This window comes from Piliocolobus tephrosceles, chromosome 3, assembly GCF_002776525.5.
Source record: "Piliocolobus tephrosceles isolate RC106 chromosome 3, ASM277652v3, whole genome shotgun sequence".
Classification (NCBI taxonomy): Eukaryota; Metazoa; Chordata; class Mammalia; order Primates; family Cercopithecidae; genus Piliocolobus; species Piliocolobus tephrosceles.
This window is the reverse complement of record NC_045436.1, coordinates 68,954,896-68,961,917: the sequence shown is the minus strand read 5'-3', so window position 1 is coordinate 68,961,917 and position 7,022 is coordinate 68,954,896. Positions and strand designations below refer to the sequence as shown.

General features: G+C 38.0%; 1 non-coding gene across 1 annotated transcript; it reads right to left on the bottom strand.

The window, feature by feature from the left end:
* Window positions 1-1,549: 1,549 nt before the first annotated feature.
* Window positions 1,550-1,653, bottom strand: LOC111528684. The gene has a single exon (XR_002727117.1). It is a non-coding gene; the product is annotated as a U6 spliceosomal RNA (small nuclear RNA).
* Window positions 1,654-7,022: the final 5,369 nt, after the last annotated feature.

The following is a 7,022-nucleotide window of genomic DNA, read 5'->3' as shown; positions in this document are numbered from 1 at the left end:
ACTGCCATTAACTCTTCAACTGACTAGCCTTTGGATACTACACCCTTCCCTCTGATGATCTGGCTCTGACAAGGGTCACAGTAACTTAATTGTAATTACTATGTTGATCACTATATTTTATTTTTCGGACTCCCATTTAGTTCCTTTTCAAATCTGACTTCCTAGAACTTTATCTTTTTAAGTCTTTCCTATTCTTTGCTCATATTTTAAAGCCTCCGTTTAAAATAAATTTTGTGGCCAGGCGCAGTGACTCATGTCTGTAATCCAAGCACTTTGGGAGGCCAAGGTGGGTGGATCCCCTGAGGTCAGGAGTTCGAGACCAGCCTGGCCAACCTGGCAAAACCCTGTCTCTACTAAAAATATAAAAATTAGCCAGCGGTGGTGGCACACACCTGTAATCCCAGCTACTCAGGAGGCTGACACAGGAGAAGTACTCAAACCCAGGAGGCAGAGACTGCAGTGAGCCGAGAGCATGCCAGTGCACTCCAACCTGGGCAACAGAGCAAGATTCTGTCTCAAAAAAAATAAAATAAACTAAGTTATATTAGTTTTGCCATTTTTTATACTCTATACCTAAACTTTTGCTACTTTTACATTCACTACACAATAAATTCAGGAACTGTAGTCTAAGCAGATCTGATTCCACTTTCCGCTGTTCCTGCTGGCGCTTACTCACAGTGCTTTGTGAGCTCTTGTTCTTTGGAAGTTTACCCATGGAAATTCTTTGAGGCCCATATAAAAGTTGTGTTCCTTCAGAGAGGATTTGGGTTTACTCCTACCAATCTCCTGCAAGCACTACCATCTTAAATTAAATGCTCAGCTTGACGGTTTGGGAACAACACCTAGAGTTAAGTTCACAGTGCGAATCTACCTGCAGTCAGGCTCCCATTTTCAAATTCGCAGGCAAGATGTTTTTATTCCTCCCACAAAAGCCAAGCTTAAGACAAGAATGTTGTCTTGCTGCCTCTCCTGTACTACAGGTTTATTTTAATTCTCTTTCACTGTGTAGTCTTTTGTGGTCTCAACCTTATAGGAGACTTCCTCCTGGATTTCCGTCTTGGACAGGCTCTAAATCATAGTACCCCAGTAACTCCCACAGCCATCAAAACAGAATCTGAAAATTACCAGGATTGGGCAGATAACTTCCAGTCAAAAGTCAGCTTGGGTATTCACTTACCTCCTAGTCTACCCACTTTTTTTTGTGGTTGTTTTATCTTCCAAAAAAAGTAAACTTTTACTGAAAAAAAAAAAGCACAAAGCAGTGCATATATCCTGAGTGTATGTGAAAGCTTAATGAATTTTTCACAACTGAATACTTCTACATAACCACCACCTAAATCAAGAGTAGGAACATTAGCAATCCTTCCTTCAATATCCTTTGCAGCCACTAACTCTATCAAGAATAATTATACTCTGACTTCTAACAGAGGTAAGTTATATGTGTATGTGTATGTGTGTTTGTATTTTATATAAAATGGCAACGATTTTCACTTCTACCTGTTTTAATCTGTGCAGATTCTATACTTTTTTGTCAGCTCAGTGATGCATTTAAAATGATAATGTTTTCTCTTTTTTAAAATTTAATGTACAGGGGCCATGCTAGTCTTCTCTGTATTGTTACAATTTTAGTATATGTGCTGCCAAAGTGAGCACTTTTTAAATATTTTATCTAGTATTTTTAGTTGTTTTCAGCACAAGGGTCATTCAAGGAATCTAATCTTCTGTACTGGTGGCCAATGACTTTCTTGTTGTTAAATCCAATCGACTTTTCTTAGTCCTCCTTTTACTTATTCTCTGTGTATCCCTTCTTTTTCCTGAAATGCACTCTTCCCTGGCTTCCATGAGCCCACACTCCTAGACAGTCTCTTATTGCATTGATTTTATTAAGCAGTTATTTACTATAGTTACTTGAATAAACGATGCTTTCCTACTCCTTTATTGTAAATTCTTTGAGAATAGAACTTTTATCTTAATCTTGTATATAGTGCTTAATATTGTGCTCATTTGTTCAATCAACCAATATTTATTGAACATTTTCTATCTGCCAGGACTGTTCAGGGACTATGTAACAAAATTGCCAAGGCATTTAAAGTCCCTGCTGTCCTGGACCTTATATTTGTTAGGGCACATTGTAGGTATTCAAAAAAGTGCTAAAATGAATGCTAAAATGAAGAGTAGCAAGAGCAAAGAAGAAAAGAGGGAAACTGTCAGCCACAAAAGAGGGTAAGGTTATGTTTAGAAGAACGGCAATAAAAATAGTCTCAAGAGAAAGTGTTAAAATTAGCTGCCTAAGGTGAGTATTCTAGAACCAAATCTAGGTTTAGAGTGTCAGATAGTGCCCACGATGAGAATAAGCTGGCTTAACTGGAGTAGGGAAATTTAGAAATAGGAAGCTAAACAATCTCCAACTGCTTTTGAATACTTTGCTTTTTATTACAGCTCTGCTATATGTACATACCTCATTTAAGGGCATTGACAAATAAGTGAAGATGAAGACAATGATTGTAAGAAGTACATTTCATCATTCTCCTTCTCCAAGCTTCTCCCTCAAAGGACAGAGACCTGTTCTCTCTCTCTGCATTTCAAATCCCTCTTTTATTATTTCTTCAAACATTTACACTTCTGCTTCTCACTTATGTGTGTCTTCTCATTGTTAATTTCTATCTCTAGGTTCTCTGGGGCTATCTTTCTTTCTTCTCTGTATTTTTCTGTTTATATTCCCTTCACTTTTTTCCTTCCCATCACTCCTATGCGTTTGTCTTGGTAAACACTTTAATTTTAGGTACTGAAAGTTCAATTCTTGACATTTTCACTTCTTACATTCTTCTTCAGTGATCACAGCCAGTTTCATGATTTAAACTAGCAACTCTATGTGGCTAAATTCCAAATCCGACTTTCTAGCTCCAACCTTTCTTTCTCCTTTGTCAATCTAGTCAACTACCTCATCAAGAGTTTATGAATGCCTGCTGTATTGGTTGAATTTCAGTGTTCTATGTAACATCATAAAAGTTCACAGCATATGAATGTTCTTACCAACATTTACTAGGTAGATGGCTCTTGACTTTGTGCAATGTATCTTACTGACAAAGGCTAGCATTTTCATAATCTGCATTTCTGTCCTCCACAAGTCACCACACAGAATTTGAAAAATAAACATCAGCGGCCTTAAAAAGTGCTTTGCTTAAATAAAAATTCTTAAGAATTTAAGCCTTTACCTACTTTGTGTTTGTTTTGGTCTGTGATGCTTTGGCTTTCATAAAAAAACCCTAAAGGAATCGTATGATTCTGTTGACATGTATAGTGTGCATTGCCAAGCAGAATTTATTAAAGTGAAAAAGTGTAAGCTTTTGGTAAATGAGCTCTGTTTTAAGATTAGCACTGTAAATCTGATATTTATTCATTGTAAATATGAAATTACAGATAAAGAATAAGAGAAGATTGACTCTATGTCCTAAAAATGCTAAAATGTTGAAATAAACTTTCCTAACTCGTAGATATATGCACTAAACCACTCTATAACTCAGGTTTCAACAACATGGTTATTCCTTAAAATGCTGTGAAGATAAAATGGAAACCTGTCAACTAAAACTTCATAGACACTTTCAAAACTGTTTGCAGTAACCTTCAGAAGTAGGACAATCAAACAGGTTTCTTCTGGTAAATAAATAAGTTTATTAAATTTGGCAATTGGTCATTTGACTAGTTGATTCTTGACAAACTGACCTGTGTTAAAAGATAAGCTTAGGGCCATTACAATTTTAAAGAGTCTATTTGAGCAGACAGCAATTCATGAATCAGGTAGCACCAAATCACAAGCAGCTTGGGCTCCACCAAGGAGGCATGAAGAGAGAACTTTTATAAGGGGTTCATGAAAGCAAGACAAATAAACTATTTTACTGTTTTAGGTGGAGAGTCTCTAGTTAGAGGATAGTTGCAGGTTTTTGATTAGTACAGCTCCTAATTAGAGCTTTGTTGGCAGTCTCTGATTGGTTGAGTTACTCTGAGTTGAGTTTCAGTTTGCTTTTGTAGGAACCCAGAATGCAGCCTAATGGCCTCCTAAGATTTTTTAACATCTATAAAAACAGGGAGATAGAAGTAGGCCATCCTGTTTAGCTTCCCTAAACCATCTTGGATCACAGAATTAGATGAGGTTTGGAAAGCTGCTGGAGAGGATTTGCCATGGCCAAGAGATGCAATGGATAGCTCTGTGTCAAGGGCTGTAGTCTAGCTGGGGCCAAATGGGAGTCAAACCCAAACATGTAATGGGCTTATGGCACCAATGAGAGGTAGGGTGAGGCAGTCTCAGCTAAGCAGTCAGTAACAGCCAGTGACTAAGGCAGTGAAAAGTCAACCCACTACTGACACCAGGTTCAGTCTTTAAGGGTAAAGGTCAGCAGGGCAAGTATACAACCAGAAAGAGCACAGACATTTTTCCAAAGACCAGAGATAACAGAGGGGAGTTCAAGGAGAGCACCTGAGCCTGAGGATTTCACCTTCATGGCAATGCTGAGAGGCTGATGAAGCTGAACACCCCTTTTCCATAAACCCACATGCTGCCTTGAGAAGAAAACTAGGGGAATGGATGAGCCACTTGAGACACCAAATATTTTTATCAGAGAGGCACTAAACAGAACCTACAAGTACCATTTAAATTATCAGAGTGAACGACAACTTAAGAGAGATTAGATATTTACATTTCTTCCCTCAGTTACAAATTGGAACTTTGGGTATTAGGAAGCCAGATTAATCACAAATGAAACAAAGAAATTATATTTCTTATTATCTATTCAAATTGTAGTATGAGGTAAAATGTGTGATCTTCCTGTTTTTATTGTTCAAATACTCTATATCATTTATTTTTTATCTTCTTGATCTGTCAAAAACAGAATGTTAAATAATTCCATTACATTTATGTTTCTATCAATTTATCCTGTATGACTAATAATTTTTGCTTTATCCCTTTATTACTTTATTTATAAAACACAGCTTTATTATTATCACCATCATTATGCCCATCATTTATATAATCATTTTTGTCCAACTTGCTTTTTGCTTAAAATCTTACTTTGTTAGTATATTGCCACACCTAACTTTCAGTTTATTTGTTCTTTCTTTACCTTAAAATGTGTGACCTTTTGCTTAAGACATGTCTTCTGTAAACAGCATATGGTGTTTTGTTTGTTTTTTAGATCAGGTCTTGCTCTGTCACCCAGGCTGGGGTGCAATGGCATGATCTCGGCTCACTGAAACCTCTGCCTCCTAGGTTCAGGAGATTCTCCTGCCTCAGCCTCCCAAGTAGCTGGGATTACAGGCATGCATCACCATGCCCAGCTAATTTTTGTATTTTTACTTGAGATGGGGTTTCACCATGTTGGCCAGGCTGGTCTTGAGCTCCTAACCCCAAGTGATCTTCCCCTGCTGGCCTCCCAAAGTGCTGGGATTACAGGTATGAGCCACCACACCCAGCCTGTTTTGGTTTATACTAGAACAAAGTATTAGACATTTTTCACTCTCCTTATGTTCATTAAAAACATTACCATGCTTTTATTTTGCCAGTCCATTCTGGGTCTTTGTTAACATAATCTGGTATTTCTATACTCAGACAATATTGCTAAAACATCATCATGGCTTATATTTTAAGGGCTTTTCCTTTCCAAGTTATTTCATATTTTTATAGTTTACATTTCTTATTTTTATATTTTATATCTTACTTTTGTAGCTGTACTTACAATTAGATATCTATATTTAAATGGTTTCAAAACTAACTGTCAACTTTTTTTACAAGGCTAACAGTTTCTTGTGTTTTCAATTTTTAGTCTTCTAAAGTTTATATATTGTTTTTTAATTTGAGGTAGGTTACATGGGTGGTATGGCAAATTGCTGAACTCTGAACTCTTGCATAAGACAGAATAATTTTCTGTTGCCTTTACACAAGAATAACAACCTGGGTGGGTATAAAATCATTTGCTTACAACTCTTCTCCCTTAAGATCTATGGAGAGTCATCAATCTCTTCTATCACGTGAGCTACAAAGCAACCTGAAGACAGATTGTGTGTGTGTGTGTGCGTATGTGTAACTTTTTCTGACTGGATGCTTTGTGAGCTGTCTTGATAGTTTAAAACGAACAATCTCTCTCCATTGATATTTTCTGCTATTCAGTAATTAGTATTCCCAGTACCTATTCCTATTTTCAGTTCAAGTATATAATGGAATTTAATTTTGATTATTGCAAATTTAGAGTTTGGGTTGTTTACTTTCTGTCACCTCATCATTTTTATTCCATGACCTTGTTAATGGTGCCCTGGGTTCTTGAGATCTCCCATGACAGAAATCAAGAGAGATCACCAAACATAGCAACAAAAGAGTTTTATTCAGCTTGTGCACAAGGGAGTCAGCACTGAAAGGAAAAGGGAGTGGGCTAATCCCTGAGAGTAGTGTGTGGGAAGGGTTTTTTTTTTTTTTTTTTTTTTTGAGACGGAGTCTCATTCTGTCTCCCAGGTTGGAGTGCAGTGGCACGATCTCCGCTCACTGCAAGCTCCCTCACCTCCTGGGTTCACGCCATTCTCCTGCCTCAGCCTCCCAAGAAGCTGGGACTACAGGCACCCGCCACCGTGTCCGGCTAATTTTTTGTATTTTTAGTAGAGACGGAGTTTCACCGTGTTTGCCAGGATGGTCTTGATCTCCTGACCTCGTGATCCGCCCCCATCGGCCTCCCAAAGCTGGGATTACAGGCGTGAGCCACCGCGCCCAGCCTGTGGGTATGTTGTATAGGGCATTTCTACAGGGAAGGATTACATCAGGGCATGTATAGGAGTTTTTCTAGCATTTGTGCAGTGGCTCAACACGCTTCTTTATACATCGTATGCAGCATCAGCTTATAAATTTCTACCCCAGGCAAGATTTTTAGCATTAAAAGGAAGAAGGGGTTGGAGTCTGTCTCCAGAGCCCTGAGGAAGTCCTTAACCCCCTGAAGTGAGAACTCGCATTTGATAACTTCTTGGATCTTTTGTTACTGATTGGC